Source organism: Protomyctophum parallelum, assembly GCF_964188405.1.
Source record: "Protomyctophum parallelum genome assembly, chromosome: 2".
Classification (NCBI taxonomy): Eukaryota; Metazoa; Chordata; class Actinopteri; order Myctophiformes; family Myctophidae; genus Protomyctophum; species Protomyctophum parallelum.
The window spans coordinates 48,494,670-48,515,719 of record NC_139699.1 but is presented as its reverse complement, the minus strand read 5'-3'; positions in this window follow the sequence as shown (position 1 = coordinate 48,515,719).

The window sequence follows — 21,050 nt, the reverse complement described above, 5'->3', positions numbered from 1 at the left end:
CCACGGCCATCTGAGGGACTGTTTTATGACAGATTGTAACAGGACCAATTCATCACAGTGCCAGTCATTACTGCTACACTCACACATAGGGTAGTTGCTCTAGTTGTTGTTATAATTATACGTCCATTGGTGCACTTAATATCTGCAATATTATGCACATTTCCCTCTGTTCTTCAAGGGATGATTTGTGAATTTTGTAGGACCTATCTGATAGAGTTATCTTGTAACGTAGTCTTTAAACCTACGGTCAATTTTCTTTCTTCTCGCAGCTCAATCATTCTCCATTGGCTTATCTTCCACCCTCACGTTCTCTGCCCACGTTTATTTCACACTCTCTCTCTGTTCCTGTCACACACTCCCCTGAGTACCTCCCCAGTCTCCCCCAGTGCCTCCCCAGTGTTCCCCTGAGTGCCTCCCCAGTGTCTCCAATAGCAATACAAGAGCAATAATACAAATTAATCTTAATTTATTAATCTAATTAATTAATCCCCCCGTGCCCAGCACCATACCATACCAAAGCTTTTTCCTGCAGGAAACACTGTTTGATACATTGCTTTGTTTGTATTTATGCTGGGTGTTTTGCAGCTCTAGATGATATATTTTATTTCTGTCTATGTAAACTGTGTGCTTACTTGTAAACTAAAGGTCCAAAATTATACCTGGTATTATGTTGTGCTTTAATTGCTTAGTAATACATTTTCTAATTTGCAAGCTCACAATGGATCGCAGTTACGTTGTGAGCTTGCAGATCTACAAGTTTCACATTTTTTTTTAACATTTTGTATAAAATAAATAAAACTAGTATATTATGATTATATCAATATTGAGTTATTTTGGCAAACATATTGTGATACATTTTCATTAACATATCACTAAGCCATAGGATCGAATCACTCCACACTGACTTAATTAGTCAAGTTCAGAGGGAAAGAGAGACATGGATTTGTCAGACGATGTCGCTACCCATATCTCTTACCCCCGCCCCCCCTCCCCCCCCAACACACACACACACACACACACACACACACACATGTACACACCACATGACATCACTGCTGCTTCATTTCCCCGTGGAAATCTTGCAGACGCAAGCGCCTCTCTGCTAAGCTTATTTGGAGCAAATTTGCACACTATCAGTCTCCGAACGGCATGAATGAAATCAATTAGTAATTGGTAATGAAGTCTCCAGTGAGTCTCCTATTCCCCTCCCCCCAACGCCTTTCTATGATGGCTTTCAATACGGTGGCCAACTGTATGCTGTGTTCTGATTAAATAGTAAAGACCTCATTTAGAATGTTCGCTGCTGTGTGTGTGTGGTAAATGGTGCATTTATATAGCGCCTTTGTCCAAGGCGCTTTACATAGATTGTGCATTACATTCGCCCAGGGGTTTTCAACTGATTTTGACCCAGGGACCACCATTCTGACTAGGAGCAGCCTGGGGACCACCACTATTGTGTCGGGTGGGTTCATCGTAGATCTATGGACCCACCCGACACAATAGTGGTGGGGCATTCATGCACCATGGGTTAAGATTGTTTTTGTTTTCTTCTTACTTGTTACTCACTAATCACACTATCACAGGCTACATTCATGAGCTGGACAAAATAAACTATGTTTCAAAGTATTTTATCAAAAGTTTTACAAAAGTGTTTTTTACTTGTACTAAGCATGACTCAAAATAAGTCTCAAAATAATAATCCATTTCAGTTACACACACACACACACACACACAGAAACAGAGTATATATTTTTTCTCTTATTCTATTTTAATAATCTTCTCTTTATTTTAACCAACCTACAACCTGCACTACATTTTACTATAGTACCTTTCTAACAGACAGAGGGAACTGTTCATTGTGTACCGTCACTTTAAAAGCGTAATACATCATTGTACGACGGTGTCACGCACCAAAAATAGCCAATCTACAAGCTTACATCACACCTGGTTGCATCGCGTTGTGAGCTTGTAGCTCTGCCTCTTCGGCAACGATAGACTGAGAAGTTGCACCTTGAATAAGTCACGTATTACGTGAGACTATTCAATCGATCCGCGGCAGATATTATAACTCTATGGCAGGGAGATTTGACTTTCCCAAACGTATTATTATGAATTGGATGAATAACTTATGGCAACGTCTTACCGTGCTTGTGAAGTATATTTTATAACATACACTAACTACAACTAGACTAAATAGAGACAAAAAGGCTGAATGAGTTTCTCTATTCTAAATAGCAAACTGTAGGCCCTGTACCAAGGCAATGGCATCAAAGCCTCAGCTGATCAGATCGGATGAAGGAACATGCAGGCAGAGATGAGCTGAAGTGTAGAGTTGTATTTATTGCAGACAGAGACCAAAAACAGCAGAGAGCTGAACCCGTGGCCATGCATGCTGTGTGCCACGGGAGCACACCACAGACTAACCACCTCGATGGTCAGCCTGCCATAAGACCTCCTATTTCATTTACAACCGGACATTATATGCAGTTTTCCATCAAACAGTTGCGTAATCTGGGTGTGGTTGATTTTACATACATAGGAATAGCAGATGCATACAGAATCAAGTGGCCTTTTGTTGAACAATAGTATGCTAACTTCCTCTCACACCTGACCAGCCAAGGTACTTGACTATGCGTGATTGCTTTCAGATTTGCAGACATACAGACTCCAACATTTTACTTAGCACAGAATGTAGTTGATTATAGCATGATATAGTATAGAATTATTGTCCAGATACGACACTTGCCTTGAGCAGTAAGCACAACATGCGTTGGGTTGAAGAGCAGGATGGTTGTTCCGCTGCAGCAGCTGAGCTGACGGCTCTGTCAGCTGCTGCAGAAAAAAATTCTGTGCGTGATATGTTTACATCGTGAGTTGTTGTTTTTCTTTTGTTTATTTGACGCGTTGAGCACTTGACTTTTTGAAATGTTAGATTCGACTTATTATTATTCACAAAACAAGTAGTAAGTAAAAATAGTGCAAATAATTTTTATATATTTAGAAAGGTAAAAAGGCAAAAAAAAATCTGAATGCCTGGCTGCGGACCACCAGCAGTACCTCCGCGGACCACCGGTTGAAAACCCCAATTTCGCCCATTCATACACCGGTTGCGGCGGAAGCCATGCAAGGTACCAACCAGCTCATCAGGAGCAATTTGGGGTTGAGTGTCTTGCCCACGGACACTGACATGTAGACAGGAGGAGCCGGGATTCGAACCGCCGACCCATGGATCATTGGACGACCTGCTCTACCTCCTGAGCCACAGTCGCCACTGTGTGTGTGTGCACGTTTAATGTCTTTTGTTTACGACTACGTGTGGTGAACATGCATACCTGTGACTCTCGGGGGTATGAAAGGAGGGAAGGCGAGAGAGCAAGCTAGCACCAGTGTTTTTTTGTTTTTTTAAGCCTCTGATTATTTAATGATCAAGTCATCAATATTGGATACTGTCAAGTGTCAACCATGTCCTTAATCAGTGTGGGACTACTAGGATAAATTCGAATTTAGTTGATGGATGTTATATATTTAACATATTAGCATAGGTGGTTTCTTATTAACGCATTCAGGGCGGGAACCCCTTTTGGTGTTTCAAGCATTGTGTTATACTTTAGCTATTGAAAAACAGCAGATCTACAAGCTCGTATCATCGTGAAAATGTGGCGCAAATCTTTGAATATATATTCTTTCAGAGCGTTAACATTTTTAAGTCAAATCTTTGCTTCTGGAAGGTCCCTGGTACAACATATTTTGAGATGGGTGTCCGCAGCCAAATACAGATAATTCTGGGGGTCCTTGACATGAAATATTGAGCATCACTGACATACAGTAGAAACATAGGTATTTCAGAAAACTGTCATTTTTTTTAAATTTCGACGTCAAGCCTAAATGGGTTAATGAATTGTGACATTTATCCTCACAAAATCCTGTAGTTCACCGTCTGCTGCGTGCTTTCATTTTGTCCAGATTGCAAACCATTGCCTCGTCTATTATAGACCGGGAAAGGATGAGTCAAAAAGGGTGTTGTGAAATAATGACCTGTTGATGATACAGTAGAAATATTCAGGAGATTCTGTCTCTCTTTGTCTCTCTCTTGTCTCCAGTTTGTCTCTTCCTGCTGGGTTCAGTTTTTGAGTGTTGCACCCATGTCCGTCCCTAGGTCCCTATGTTTAGAGTACCAGTAGGGGTAAAAGTGGTGCTGTTGTGCTAGAAACAGAGAGAGATAGTGTTGCACTGTTGCCTACTAATTACAATGTGGAGAGAGAGAGAGAGAGAGAGAGAGAGAGAGGGGGGGGAGGGGGAGAGAGAGAGAGTGTTGTCTGCTAATTCCCCCACACATTTCTCGACTGTTTCGGATGCGGGGCAGCTCTCCAGAACCAGGCCGGCACCCTGGGCGCGTTCCTATGGGTCTGAAAGTTCCGGGGACCCCACACGGAGTTGCACCGCTCTGTACTTTTTTTTACAGTAATGTTCTATTGTGTATTTGTTTTTTGTTTTTTTTGTCATCAAAGTTTTTTAATGATTTTAAATAAAGCATACAAAATCCACATGACTTACACAAAAGAAAAATACAAGAAAAAACAAACAAACAAAACACACCTAGCAGTCAAAAAAAAAGAAAACCCCTGGACAACACCCCTCCACACTCTGTTGTTGACACTCGTGGTTATATCATATGTAATGTACAAATACAAAATGTTACAACAATCCTTTGATATACAAATAAAAATAGTCCCATATCTCATGGAACTTCCCTTTGACGTTATTCCTCCTGGCAATTGAGTATTCAAAGGATGCCGTTTCAGTCATAAGTTGGGTCCAGTCTGTGATCTCTGGCGTAGCAGAGCTCTTCCAGTCTATTGTGTATTTGTTTAGTTTTTCCTGCTTAGTGGTTGTTGACCTTATTACCTGTCTTGTTGTTTCCCACAAGAAAATTAGTTCCAATTACCCACCTGCAGCTAATCCATCTACCTGTATAAATATAGCCAATTTCACTCAGACTCTCTGCCAGATTGTCTTTTACCTCCCTTATAATCTGTTCTCCAGTGTTTTTTTGTTTAGTTTTTTCTTGTTCCCCTGTTTTTGAGAACGTTTTCTTGTTACTTGTTTTCGCACGCCCGCCACTTGTACAGATTTGTGTGGTCTCCTAAATGGGCGAGGACACTCTTTTAACCCATTCTGACCGGGCACCCATTTTGGTGTTGGCATCATGTTATGCTTTAGCTATTGAAAAATAGCAGATCTACAAGCTCATATCGCGCCACCGAGTGTCGCGATACGAGCTTGTAGGTCTGCTATTTTTTAAAGAATCGAAGAACGACTGACATTTCTACAATCTGATCTCAGGTCAGAATGGGTTAATCAGACCAGTGTGTGTCCAGTGGAAACCTCGTGTGAATCTGATCTCAGGTCAGAATGGGTTAAGAACTCACACCTGGGTTCGATTCCCGCTGGGGATGCTGTGGGCGCTGGGGGCGTGTTCCCTCCTCCACGTCATCAGTGCCCAACTGCCCATACACGAGGCGGGGTTGGCGAAAGGGCCTTTCTGTGTGGAGTTTGCATGTTCTCCCTGTGTCCCCTAGGGTAGGTAGTACCCTCACAAAAACGTCAAGCGTAGCGTTAGTTCAGTAACAATATAGCAATAGCTTTGCAATAAAATGGTGTCTCAATGAAATGCAGTAATCCTGGTCTATAAACTACCTCCCTCTGGCCAGCCAGGGCGCTACGTCCGGCTGGGGATACTCTGTCCGCTGCCCCTATCCCACCATTTTAGCTTGCGTCGCTGATAAAGAAAGAAGACCATTGTGTGCTCATGTGTTGCAGGTGTCTGTGGGATTCATATGGGTCCAGTCCAGCCACATGGAATCATGCATTACGCACCTGTTTACCATCTCTCAGATATCGGTCTATCGGTCTTGCTATTCTTGCATGGAAGGCATGAGGCAGCACCTGAATAAGGGGAGGTGTGTGTGTGTGTGTGTGTGTGTGTGTGTGTCTCTCTCTCTCTCCAAGGTCTTCAACATGTTCATCTTTTGGACATGCATTTAATCATGAAATGTTAGATCAATATTTGACAGTCCAGTTCTGCCATAATAACAGGCACCACGGTGTACCACTGCAGACTAGTCTAGGGGGGTTGGATTCCACTGCGGTGCATCCGGTTTGGCTGTGCATTTATACAAACACAATGAGCCATGTGCGGAGGAGGGAAGCTGGGTGGGGAGGAGTGATCTTTGTCGCTGCACCAGTAGAGTGGCTGGATGGGGATTCTGTACCATAAAGGCTCAGTCCTTGCTGTGCAAACCAGCCGAGCACCAGTTCTAATCCAACCTGAGGCCATTTTGCTGAATGTCCTTCTCTGTCTGTCTCCACTGTCACAACTGTCAAAATAATGAATGCTTGAACATGCCCCAGAAATATCATAATGAATATAAATCCACAGCCCATTTTAATCCTCCCCTCACGTCTTCCTTCCTACTGTATAGTGCGAAAAACTGTTTTGGTTGGCCGTCAAAACGAATGCTCTGCAGTGGCTCTCTATCATTCCATTACTTACTGTTTGTGCACTTTTTGTGCAGTCTCTGTGTTTTTATTTCTTTATTGCACAGCTGCTCCCTTTGCCAACTCTTTAATCTGCTTAATCAATGACCTGATCAATGATTCCATACAGGAAAGGATTCCATATACGTCAGCTGGCTTCTACCTTTCCTTGCATTGTATTTTTGTTCTTTGATACGTGTTGTCTATTTATTTTACTATGTGCTAAATAAATAAACTCTCGTCCCCGTCCCCCCCTCCTCTCTCTCTCTCTCTCTCTCCATGCTCTCCACCATTACCCCTGTGATGACATGGAACATTACCTCACACAGGTAAGGAACACTTTTTATTCCTCTCTGATGTCGCTAATTTATACCGCTATTGTCGCTGTCGGGTGGAAACAACTTTACTTTTCAGGAAATGGAAAAAATGAATTTGTGTTCAAATGGATCTAATGTAGTTATTACAGTAATGGGATTTAATGTTTGTGTTGGGGACAAGATGACGTACATTTTCCCTTCATTGTCAATGGGTGTTTTTAAAACAAACATTGAACTAAACACAAACATTAAACCTGTATATAGGAGGGGCTGGCGCCCCTCAAAAATAGGCTATAGTGAAAATAGCAGATCTACAAGCTTGCAGTGTTGTGGGCTTGTACAGTAGATTAGCTATTTTCTCTGCTTTGCGTAAGTATAAAATAGGGCATTAATTCATGGAAAAACACGAAAAAATATGAAATACAAAGTTTGTGCCCGATAGCGATGATATACAAAATGTCATGTGTGCCAGTCTTGTGTTGCTTGTCTGGGAAAAAAATATGAATTGGAGTATATAGAGGCCAGTGATCAGCTGCAGGCTGTAGTGTGTGTGTGTGTGTGTGTGTGTGTGTGTGTGTGTGTGTGTGTGTGTGTGTGTGTGTGTGTGTGTGTGTGTGTGTGTGTGTGTGTGTGTGTGTGTGTGTGTGTGTGTGTGTGTGTGTGTGTGTGTGTGTGTGTGTGTGTGTGTGTGTGTGTGTGTGTGTGTGTGTGTGTGTGTGTGTGTGTGTGTGTGCTGTCTCTGTGCACGTCTTCCTTCACAAGTCCTTAATGGTTTTATGGCATATGATGATGACATCATCCTCCGCTGTCTGTCAGCAGGTCAGTTAATATCCAACGGCGCTCACGTTGCTGGGGTCAGTAAAGTCTAGAAAAGCTTTGGGTTTGCTTGGCACACAGCGGGCTATAAGGAAACGGCATGCAGGGCATACTGTGGGTAGATGCCCTGGACATTTATTGTAAGAGTCCCAAGTTCAGAGTCGGACCGATATATTCCTGTACTGACTGAAGATTGGCCGGTGGCAAAACATTTGAATCTGAACAGGGATGAGAGCAGAGAAGCACTATATAGAATCCATCCTTACTGACTCAGATCTTCCAACAGGACTGCACTGAAGCAGAGTTTTGGTGAGCAGTGCAACTATTTCATCATTATTCTTAGAATAGTGTGGTTGTAACCACTGCCCTGGTTGAACACAGTGAAATCCCCACTATTAATATATTAATTTGTAAATCTGAGAGTGTATACCCCTCCTTTACGGGTCAATTTTTGGTTACATTATTGTTATGTTGATTGTTATTATGTGTTATTTTAGTTGTGGTTTAGATAGATTGAGTTGGATCTGTACTTGGTCTGCTCTTGCTTCCTGATACACCAAATCTCAAGTATTACCCCCAGAATTGGGTGCCCTATAATAATATATAATAATATAATAATAATATAGGGTTCAAGTTGTTGAGGTCAAGTTGTGTTAGCCTGGCATGGCCAGACTAATATCACTGCATAGATGTTAGTTACTTTAGTGTGGAAGATTTATTTCCAAGGGGGGCGGGGTTACAAACGGATTCCAACGGCACAGTAAAAAAATACTTTGAATAGTGGGCTCTGGTTGGTCACCCACAAGTCTGGGGTGAGCGTAATGTAGTGCCAGACCAATCTCCACAGGGATTACTTTTTTGTCCTGTGTCAGATTTGTCTGTCTGCCAGGCAGTGTTGTTTTCGTCGACTAAAACTAAGACGAAAAATGTTCGTCGACTACCTTTTTTCACTGACAAAAACGAATGAAAACTAAGCTACGATGACTAACACTAAGACATTCCAGGTGACTAAAATATGACAAAAACTAAATGAAGTTTCAGTCCAAAGACTATGACTAAACTAAAATAGAAATGTGCTGCCAGGCTAAAGTTAAGCGGGCCGTGGAGGCTGTCAGTTCTCCGCTCCGCTCCACAGGGAGGCTTTCTTCCCCCCAGAGACGGTCTCTTTACTGTTACTGTGCCATCTCTGGCTTTATCAGAGCCCCGTCTCTATGAGGAACGGCTCATTTGAACACGTTTTAATTGGATGAAAGAGAGCGGGGTCTGTGTGTTTGTGTATGTCTGAGAGACGGAGAGAGGTGTGTGTGCGCGCGTGAGTGTGTGTGTGTTGTGCCCTGTTGTGTGTGTGTGTACTGTATATGAAAGGGATACATGAATGTTTTCTGGGTTGAACGATGGCCAGCTGCGTCTGTGTTGTTGCACCGGGTGGTGTCGCCATGCATAACACGCTCTGCATGCCCAGCACTGATTTAATTATGTGTATCCCAGACACACAAACAAAACACACACACACACACACACACACACACACACTCACACACACACGCACGCGCACTCTATCACCCCGTGGGAAAAGAGGAAGAAAGCAGGGCTTTTCCAGAGAGGACTGGGGTGTGTGGGGTGCTCGGGGGTCATGACGGAATGAGGAAGAGAAATGTTTGTCCGTCGGTCTATCAAAAGAAAAGAGCGCATAGAGAACGCGGGACTGAGACACGCTGAGAGGGAGAAAGAGAAAGTGAGAACCACAGAGATGGGCGGGGGCAAAGTGAGAGTAGTCGAAACGAGGGAGATATAAAGTTCATACGTTTATAATATTATAACTCTCTGTCCCTGATCTGTCACTTTTATATTACTGATGCTGGCCAGTTGGCGCAGTGCATATATATTACCGTATAGACTGCAGTAAGTAGTTTGTGAGTTGATCGGGTATGACGAGTTAAACTAGGCCACTACAGTTTGGGGATCATATTGCATGGCGAATGGTAGGGATTCAAATTTAACGATTGATTAATTCATTAATTGATCATTGATAACATTATCGATCGATTTACCGGTTAGTTGATAAGCGGCGTTTCTTTTTTTTAATCTAATAACAAAAGGCATATTATATTCCTTAATCCAATTTATTTTGGACCATTTGAGATACAGGACCAGGCAATGACATCTTTTATGAGGAATACAATTTTATGAAAAGTGCACTGTCTTTTCTGTCACAAGCAGAGGTGTTTCTGTGGCTACTAAGGTGTCTAACCGGCCCGCATGTCCTGTCACATCATTACATTCACAGAAAACTGGCCAACGATTCAACCGCAGAATTGTCAATGAACTGTTAACATCCGTATAGTGCTTGACGAACATTATTGACTATAGCAAACGGAATTAGGTTGAAAATCGACAAAGGGAACAGTGAATCACACATGGAGAGAAAACAAGAAGCAGAGTTGAGGAAGAGACGAGCGGGTGAATAAATGTATATTAACGAGTTGCAGAGATCAAGCTGTATACGTGACGTCCCGTGACTATCTCCCTGTCGTGATGCATCAGCAGGAAAGGGGGGGGGGACGACGGGGGGACGACGTGCCATGGGGGAGTGATGAAGGATGGGTGTGCCAACCAGGGAGAAGGGGCACATAATAAGTGTGGGAGGGGAGCAGCAAGGGCTCGGCGAAGGAGGTAGCTTGAAGGGTTAATTTCATTAAAGAACTATACCTGTGCCTGCAAGGCGATCAAACATTCCCACATGTCGTCCCCCCTCCCTCCCACACACACTGCAGCCTGCAGGGGCGGGGGAGGGGGGGGGGTGTGTGTATGTGTGTGTGTGTGTGTGTGTGGTTGTGTGTGCACATGTGCACCGTGGAGTGTCCCACATTGGGCGTGCCCGTCTCCCCTCCCCCACATCTCCTTGATTTTCCAGTTTCAGTTTCTGTGCGAGTTGAGGTTGTTTGCTGGAGGTGTGTGTGTGTGTGTGTGTGGTGCTGTATGGTACATTGTATGTGCGTGTTTTTATTTGCGGGAAACCCTTTTGGTGTTTTAAGAAGATTTTGAAAAATCGTGAAAATGTAGTGCAAATCTTTAAATATATATTCTTTCAGAGAGAACGTTTTTATCTCAAATCTTTGCTTCTGGGAAGGTCCCCTGAACAACATATTTTGAGATGGGGGTCGGCAGCCAATTACATAACATAATCTTGGGGGTCCTTGACATGAAAATGTTTGAGAACGACTAACAGAAACATGAAGTTTTTCAGAAAACTGTCAGGACTTAGAAGGCATTTGTAGAATCGTCCTCAGGTCTAAATAGGTTAACACCCTTCGATCCATGTCTCAACCTTCCATGTCTCCCTCATAAAGTGCATGCCATCAGTCACACTCCTCTTGTCTGTTCTCTACCCTCTCTTAGTTTAGTGGCTGTCTGCTACCATCTCCGTCTCCTGTCCTCTACAAGTCATATTTGATCTCTCCACTGCCAAAACAAAACCTCCATTAATTTATCTCCTACTTACTCTCCTACTTAATCTCCATCACACTATGCTCAACATTCAACATGTCCTTCAGCGAATAATAGCCCACTTCTCACCGGAAGGGAGACAAACATTTGTTTGTTCGGGGTTTTTCTTTTTGCTTTTGAGTGAGAGGGAAGCCCTGGTGTCTGATTTATAGTTGGTCGCGTGCTGTGTTGCCCATTTAAAATATCAGATCTACAAGCTCACAACATGCCGCTCTGTGGTGCATTGTGAGCTTGTAGATCTGCTATTTCCAGGTCACGACTCGGGCACGCAACTTGAAATCAAATATAAATCACCCTTAATTCATCGACTTTGATGTCTCATTTACTCAAGAGATGAACACACTTTTTCTTTGAGCTTCTGGTGTTTCATAATCTGTATTTATAGTATAAAACAAAATGCACATTATTGATCTATATAGGCCTCAACTGTCCCATCCTTGTTTACTCATACGAGTTGAGTGTTTAGCAGAAGTAATCAGAATTTAAGCAGATGCAAAACCTCAAACATATTTCAGTAATATTGTCTAATTGCTCTTGTCCAGAGCCTGTTTAGGACATGAGGTACATCAGTTAAATGTGCTCAAGGTCACTTTGACAAGATGCATGGCATGCCTGACAGTGTCATGTATAGACTAGAGTAAGCTCCCATGCACACACACACACACACACACACACACACACACACACACACACACAGTACCTTCCACTGGAGACACACATCAGTGATCGCTTCGCCATGCTCAAATGTGTGACCTTTCCGTTGCAGTGTGGTCTATATCTAACGCCTCGACCACTGCAGTGGTGATGCTGCTGCGTCTTTCTTTCTGTCTGACTGTATAGCTGTTCTCCAGCAGGTGTTGTGGAGACGTATAATGTGTATCTATACGAGCATCAGCAGGATCCATTGCATTTAATCCATTTAGACCTGCCCAGTAAATTAAAAAAAAGTCTTCTAAATCCTCCAGTTTTCTGAAATAAATATTTTCACGATTTTCCTAAAAATAGCAGACCTACAAGCTCGTAGCACGCCACTCGGTGGCTCGCTATGAGCTTGTAGATCTGCTATTTTTCAATAGCTAAAGTATAACATAAATAACAGAATGCTAAAAAACACCAAAAGGGATTCCCATTCAGAATGGGTTAACCTCACATACAGTAGCACACAATTACAGGTATCGGACATGTGTGCCACGTTATTAGCTTTGACCCTCCCATTATCTCTGACGAGGTGCTCAATGTCACCACTAATGCCACATAGTTGTTTCTGTGTAGTGGTAAGGTGTGGTGAGGTTGGGTTAAAGGAGACCATTATTTGGAGACTTACTTCAGCTGTGTGTGTGTGTGTGTGTGTGTGTGTGTGTGTGTGTGTGTGTGTGTGTGTGTGCGTGTGCGTGTGCGTGTGCGTGCGTGCGTGCGACAGGCTGTTTTTCTGCAGAGGGAATAATAGTGCCAGAGAGGCTTTTTAATAAATCCTCAATATGTCCAGAGTGCCTGTCTCTATGGTAACTGAGGCTTGTGCGGCGCATGCATCTGTATGTGTGTGAGACCGTATATAGACAGTATGTGTGCACACAGATTCACACGTGTGTGTGTGGCTGTGAATGTGTGTGCGCTTTGGTGCTTCCCACGTGCAATCGTGCATGTACGGCATGGTATTTGTCTGTGCCCTTGTGTGTGTATGTGCGCTCATGGTTTTGCCTGTGTGTGTGTGTGTGCCACACATCATTCCTTCCACTTTCCTCCCATAGCCCCAGTGGTTGGATTCATTGTTCTGTTTTCAATCAGGATTGGACTTTAGAGATTGTAGCCTAATTACAAGTCCACTGTTCTCCCGAAAGAGAACCACAACACAGCTAATTATACTTTATGAGTGCAGTTCTTTTTTTTTCTTCTATTAGTTCCAGTGCTGTGTTTGAGGCTGCATGATGTGGCCTGTTTCCTTGTCAAGGTGAAACAGGGTTTGAAAGCTGAGCCTTTGACCGAATCACCGATCTGTCCGTCAGCCCCGGTCTCTCCTCCCCCCCCCCCCCCCCCCCAGTGCAGCACTGTTATTGTGTCGACCAGAAGCAGAAACCACTGGTTGCTGGAGTATATCATTCTAACGGACTGTCAAAGTTATTTCCACAGAGTCGGCACACGTTTGTTTTTTCTTAGACGGTGTGGTGGGTTCTTCAGCCATTCTCCTCATTTTCCTCACATAGCCTCGTTTGAAGTTCCACTGGTAATGATTTCCTCACGGTGTTATTTTGAGGTGTGCACACCGCTCAGAGCCCTGACGTCACATCATTTGGAGCGACGCCTACGTGGAAGGGTTGACTCCCACTTTTAGGCCAGTGCAGCCCATGCGTAAATCCAGGCTTTCATTTTTCGCGCAGACGAAATGAAAGCCTGGGTATCGAGGCTAGTGGTCACATAGAACCATCAGTATACTGTATAATACTGGAACTCTGTGTAGATTTTCAGACATATTTACAGTATATGTCTTTTCAAAAAGCCTGTAATATTATTCTATGATGATTCAATGTATAACAGCCTGTTGTGCTATTATGGCCACGCAATAGTTTTTTGAGGTATGTCAGTTCCATTGTCCATCCATCCATCTTCGACCAATTTTCCGTAGTCGGGTCGCGGGGGCAACAGCTCCACCTGAGTGCTCCAGACCTCCCTCTCCAGAGCAACATTAGTGACTTCCTCCTGGGGGGATCCTGAGACGTTCCAAGGCCAGTGAGTCGATGTGTTTCCTCCAACTGCGCCTTGGTCTGTCCCAGGGTCTCGAGGACCTCCCTATGGAGATGCCAGAGAGGCATCCTAACCATATGTATTATACTGTATGTATAGTAATGTGCACGCAAAAACACACAGCAATTGTTTGATAGGTAACTAGCAAATACTACAACTTCTCTTTTTTAATTAACTTAAATGGTATGCCCTTATAATATATATATAGAAGCTTATTATGCCCTAATATTTGTCTGCAATCATACAGTATACCAGGTGCAGCGATTAAATTGTGTTTGGCTGACACTGACAGACCTTGTTACTCCTTGCTCACACACGTTTCTCCTTTAAAATTAAACTGAAAGCCTTTCCTGCTGAAACCAGTCACACACCGCACTCTAATTAACAGTATTTTAGATGATTACACACACCCACGCACACACGCACACACTCACATACACAGGTTATGTGACTGCTTGACAGTGCTGTCACAAGAACAAGGCCATGTTGCAATGTGATACACACTCAGCACAGTGCGCTGCCTGAGTTCATGATCAAACACTGACAAGAGCTACTATAAATATTCATAATTTTCGGTATGTTCAATGCTTGTTGTTTTTACCTGCATGTTCTACCTTTTGAGAATGGGTCAACAACAACATGTGTCTAAGATGGGAGAAACATGTTCAAGAGCAAACCCAATTATTTTTTTTAAACTGGACATACAATTTAATTTGCACCTTTCCACCTTTTCTTTTTAGTGTTTTGAAACCAGCCATGGACAACTATATGTTGTAAAACAACAAGGAAAATAATATTACATTGTTTTGCATAAACCAATAGTCCCGGCTGACTTCTTACTTCTTACCCAAGATAAACCAAGCTATAACAATTATTTTGAATGTCAAGAAGCAGGCTCATATGTGTTCTTGTTTGGTATGTCTGTCTAGCTACTTAGGTAAAAATAAGAAACCTCTCAGACAGGTACAGTGAAGTGGCTTCAGCCAGTGTTGTTTTTGGCAGCACATTTTGATTTTAGTTTTAGTCATTGTCTCTTGAATAGTTTTCATTTAGTTTCAGTCACATTTTAGTCACCTGGGATTTTTTAGTGTTAGTCTAGTTTTAGTCGACTAAATATCATAAGATTTTAGTCGACTAAATTACAGTTGATTTAGTCAAACAAATGTATGTTGGCGTGCCTTGATGCCGTCGTAATGACTTGCTGAAAATAGCCGATCTACAAGATCACAACGCGTCATGCTGCGATGCGTTGTTTGTAGATTGGCTATTTTCAGCATGCAACTAATTATAAAATTACTTCTACTGGATCTATTGTCCACTATAGTCCCTTCCTAACAGTTTAGTCTAGATTTTATTTGTTGACGAAATTGTCAGTATATTTAGTCTTCGATTTAGTCATCATGGCGTAGTTTTCATTTAGTTTCCATTTAGTTTTCGTCAGTGGAAAAAGGTAGTCGACAATACTGGCTTTAACTAGTGATGAAATCCAAAAGCCTCAACCCCTGGGCCAGGTGAGGGGAACGGAGACAGAGCAGCAACCAGAGGCGAGCTATCCAGACTACAGTGTCCGTCCGTCACTCCTTATGCTATAGCTAGCACATTGAATGACATCAACAGCGGCAGCTTCTCAACTCAACTGCCTGATTGAAATGCAACTAGCCTTCCGTGACCAGAGAAACACAACACATGACAAGCCAGTGTTCCTCCGCTAAACCAGTAAATGGGAATCTCTCCTTCCCTCCCAGTGGGGCTATAAGGAGGGAAGATTGGGAGCAGGCGAGGAGGAGGTAGTATAAGGAGGGAGATATAGCAGGTGTAAGACAGCCATTGAGTCTCTAGAAGCTGGTTCTTCTTATCGGTCTGTTGACACTGTGTGTGGGTCTGACAGACACCAGGCAGTCAGTGTGCCTATTCCGAAATGGCTTAAAACCTTTAATTTTTTCATTTTTGTATAGGCGATCACTCAGATTGAAAATGTTGAAAAACTTTGGCAATGTATAATTTGACTGTGTCAAAATAGCTAGCATTGCCACCCGGGTAAAAAAAAAGAATGATGGTTATAATTCACAAATAATGAATTCCACTTAGCTGTTGTATTGTGTCCACGATGCTCTAATCAGAGAGGATGTACAGTACACCTCTCACCATAACCCATTTTGGGTCGGGAACCCCTTTAGGTGTTAGCATTATGTTATGCTTTAGCTATTGATCTACAAGCTCATAGGCGCGCTATGAGCTTGTAGATCTGCTATTTTTGAAAAATCGAAGAATGACTGACATAGAAACATAGCTTTTTCAGAAAACTGTCAGGATGTATAAAGACATTTTTAGAATCTGATCTCAGGCCAAAATAGGATAAGGAATGCAGAGAGAGATAGAGAGAGTGTGACTGCCTGTGCACAAGCCACTGGCACTGCCCAAGGTGACTCCCCCCCCCCCCCCCCCATGCCGCTTCTGCTGCTGTTGTCAGGGCCTCTGGGTGATTTATAAACCCCAGGGGCCGGCTCCGGGGCCCTAGGGGTTTCTGCCAACTCCACTCCCAGGCGACAGCGTTGACGGATCAGGGCCTCTCTGACAGGCCATTCTGCTCCCCAGAGGCTATAGTCCAGCAATCCCATCACCGGAGTAATGGCAGAGCTCACCACATCTCATGCCATTTCGAGGCTAATCGCTGCATTATGAGGCCGTTAAGGGCTGTCGTCGCTGCGGCCCCTTGCATCCCATAAAACCTCCCGTCAGTACAGCTGGGTCGTCCGTCCAGGCATCTCTTACCATGGCTATTTAGAGTGTTTTTTCCCCCCACTAATTCCTTTTGGTTTTCATTATGCTATGCGTGACACAGCAGTGCATTATCTTTTCCCTGTGACGAACAACTTCTCTTTCAGATTTTTGAGGGGTGCTAGCCCCTCCTATAAACACAGCTATAGTGTAGATTCTGAAACCATTTTGACCTGAAGAAGAAAAAAGAAAATATATTAAAAGATTTGTGCCTCATTTTTAAGATTAAAAAAATATATCAGACCTACAAGCTAGTGGCGCGCTATGAGCTTGTAGATCTGCTATTTTTCAATAGCTAAAGTATAACATAATGCTTAAAACACCAAAAGGGGTTCCCGCCAAGAATGGGTTAACACAAACATGAAATGCCATTGACAATGAATGGAGAATTTACGTCATTTGTGTCTGAGCAAATCGGCAAATGTCGGTGGAAACCCTTGGCCAATAAGGGACCACCATTCTTGGTATGTTTCAAGGTTGGTATAATAAGCTCACTTCACACGGGTGTGATTTTTACTTTTCTTTTATTATGTTTGGAACAAGGCCTGAGGTTGTGTAACATGCTTGGCTGCCGGGAGCTGCATGAGGAAAGTCAAAATGACAAGCTAAATCTTCCTGTCATCTCTGTGGAAACATTTCTCCGACCGCCAGGCGACCACACGGACTGTTCTCGGAGTCATCACCATGGAGTGGTACTCAGACTGCAATGTATAACGTCCTTCTGACTCACGCACGCACACTAGTTTACTGGTCGACTAGTTTGGAAAAAAAATAGTTGTGCATTTAAAAACTGTGTAGATTTGGTGACTATAACTATAATCTACCTGATCTTGAGTCCTACAAAATCGGGGGATTATTATTATTATTTTTCTTATCAGCTAGTATACCAACAAGGTTGACTAGTGGATTTACTAGTCGACTAGTTGAATAGTCGACTAGTTGCTTACTAGTTGCTTAACACGTGCGCGCACACACACACACACACACACACACACACACACACACACACACACACACACACACACACACACACACACACACACACACACACACACACACACACACACACACACACACACACACACACACACACACACACACACCACACACAAGCACACGCTCCTCTTAGTTTTTTGCTGGCTCAACCAGCCTTCATTTGGAGCTGTCGATTGCGATGAACTCGATGGCATCTTGCGCAAAGGAGAAAGTACTCTGTCCAATAGCTGTTGTCAGCATTCCAAAAGAGGCTTGTTTAAATGTTGAGGACGGCTGATTTCATCACTTCTGTTTCCTCAGGGGGCACGGGGGTGTTTGGGACAGAAGTGAGTGTTGGCTCCTAAAACCGTCCAAAATGTATACAGTGCAGAATCCATGACCGGAAATTAAGGTCATGATGAGCAAGCACTTTTCCAGGCATTATGTGGATTTGATTGGCCTGTTGAATTATTCACTTCACTGTAGCTACCTGTCTGCTTTTTCAGTTGACTACAGTAGTTCTCAAACGTTTTGAGTGGGGCTGTGGACCCCCACCTGAAGATATTTTGTGCCCCAGAAGCTAAATATTTGTGTTAAAAATGTTCACGCGTGTACACCCACCCCCACACACACACACACACACACAGGCGTGCGTGCCGATAGAAGCGCTGTGGGCTTGTAAAGTGTATATCTTCTAGTTTGAAGTATATATTTCAACTGTTAACGAGATTACACTTAAGACGGAGGGTGAAGGCGAGATTTATTGCAGATAGATTGATTACAGTATGGAGCTGGGATTGAGTGAATGGACAGAACTGGTGACTGATGCATGATAAACAGAATGATGAGGAGGAGACATGGTGAAGGAGCTTTGGCGTGAGACCCGTGGGGACGGGCCGGAGCCTCGGCTCCCTGCCTGGCGAAGGCAGGTGGGCTCTTAAGCCTGCCCCCCTGGGGCCGACCTGGTGGAGCCTGCTGCTGGGCGGCGTCGGGGAGGTGGTGGGTACCTGAACGGAAGCACAAGTGAATGATGGGAAGGAGAGGAGTGCTTTTAAAGGGGCGCGGACAAGGTAACGTTGATCTGATTGGAGCTGACGAGTGATGGATCATTTCATCTCTCAGTTGAACTGACGTTAAAAACTAACACTATGGTTGGAGTGGTTAAAATGATTGTGACGCTTTTAAGCCCCAAACCACAAACCAATGGGTCACCAATGCAACTCCTTGCAACCAAACGGTTGCGAGTAGATGCATGTTGACCCATTGGTGTGGTTTAGACCCATGTTGACCCATTGGTGTGGTTTAGACCCATGGTGACCCATTGGTGTGGTTTAGACCCATGGTGACCCATTGGTGTGGCACTGCGACACGTTTTGAGCTTGTCGATCTGCTATTTTTGCTACGACAGTAATATGCAATGTGGCCCTCTGGAGTGAGTGTGGAACTATAGTGGCCCTCTCCATCGTCATGGTTGCTCTAATGTATAGTGTTGAGGATGCCCTGCTCCAGTCCCAGGGGACTGTGCTGTTCTTCTGCCCAGTGAAAGGTCAGAAGCCCTCTGGGTCGGTCTGACGTTCTCCCAGGGGACTCAGACCTTTAGCCTGGTGCCAGACAGACTCCCGACCAGGGGGTTGAAACCCTACAGTGGATCACGAGACGTTGAGTGTCTGAACACAGGGACCAACTTCCCTGGAGGTGGTTGAATATATATGGATTGTGATTTCATGGCCCAATGCGAAATTGGTGTCACAGTGTGAATTAAACCAGTTGAAACAGAATATGCACCAAAAGGGAAATTCTTGGCCGAAATCGAATACCGGATATAGGAAACAGTTGGCCGAATACCGAATATCCGAATATGATTATTATTATATATCTCTTTTTCCTACCATTGCTGTCATGGTCGTACCTTAAAGCTACCTGATTTATGGCAAAATAAAACTTAACTAATAATCACTATTATGGGTCCGTAAAACATTTATTCAGCTCTTTTGAATGCATCAATTGCATACACTATTTGGTGAAATATTTTCTGCCTTTTCGGGCCGAAACCGAGTGGGCCGAAAATGCATTTTCTTTGCCATTTTCTGCTTAATATTTTCTGCGGCCGAATATTCGGTGCATCACTAATAATCACAACCAGCTTGTCAGATTGTCATATCACGGCTTTACAGATGTAAAGCTGTGTGTGCATACATGCAGGCTCCATTTGCAGTTTGAAGGAAGTGAGGAAGAGAAGAGATATAGGAGACAGAGCAAGGAAACAAAACAGAAGCAAATGTTCTAATATGTCTACTGTACATATGGCATACAGTAGCAGGTATGTAAGTGAGGTTAAAAATACCAGCAAAGCTATAGTATATCAGACTCTTCTTGAACTGTGGAACTGCAGCGATAAGCATACCGTAGCCACAAAAGTCATGATTTCAGGCTAAATGATTATGTGAAGCATTTTTTTGTTTTGTTTTGTTAGTTCCGTTTTTGCAACCCAGCACAATCACAGTCCGCTGCTGTTGTCCGCCACTGGAACAGTAATGCCCAATTTATACTTTGTGGGCTTGTATATCTTCTATTTCCGGTAGAACCACCTGTGTGCAACTAAGTATAAATCAGTCCTGACAAGCAAGGGGCCTTGCCCAAGTGTATACTTCAGCAGCTGATGTTGAGGGAGCTGATAGTATACTGTACACTCAGGGAGCTGATAGTACTGACTGCATTTCCCTCAGCCGGACTGAGTAGTGAGCACCTTCCAGGCAACAACCTGCTTCTTTAAAAAAAAAGGTTATTTTGCAAGGTATTTCTCCAGTGGAGAGCTATGGGGAAGGAGAGGCTAGAGAGAGAGAGAGAGAGAGAATGTGCCCATGAGTCTCTGAGTCTAATTGGAGTTGGGATTTGTTACTTTGTTGTTGTTTTGGGTCATATACTGTATGACCTTTCTTGTTACTGAGCATGCTTTTTAACTGTAGAAGCAGTCGCATATTCCCTCTCATGGATTACAATGACGTTTCATCCTACCCTGCTCATAGTGACTTTATCATGGTCAATGTGTAAATGTAACGTCTGTTCCAGCTCCCGTACTACACTTTCCTCCTGTTCACCTTGTATTGGCCCCGCCCCCTACAGGTGTACTGCCCCAATGCTGTGATATAACCTCATCTGTCCTCATTATGTCCACATCATTACACACACACACACACACACACGCGCGCGCACGCGCACATACACACACATACACACATACACACACACTTCAAGGATAAAGTAGGCCAGATGATGTCTCTAAGGTCTCAGGTTGGGCGGGGGGGGGGGGGGGAATGAGGTTCCCCTCTTCTCTTTTTTCTTAGATTTGACTCTGTCCTCATTCACCCCTCAGTGCTTCTC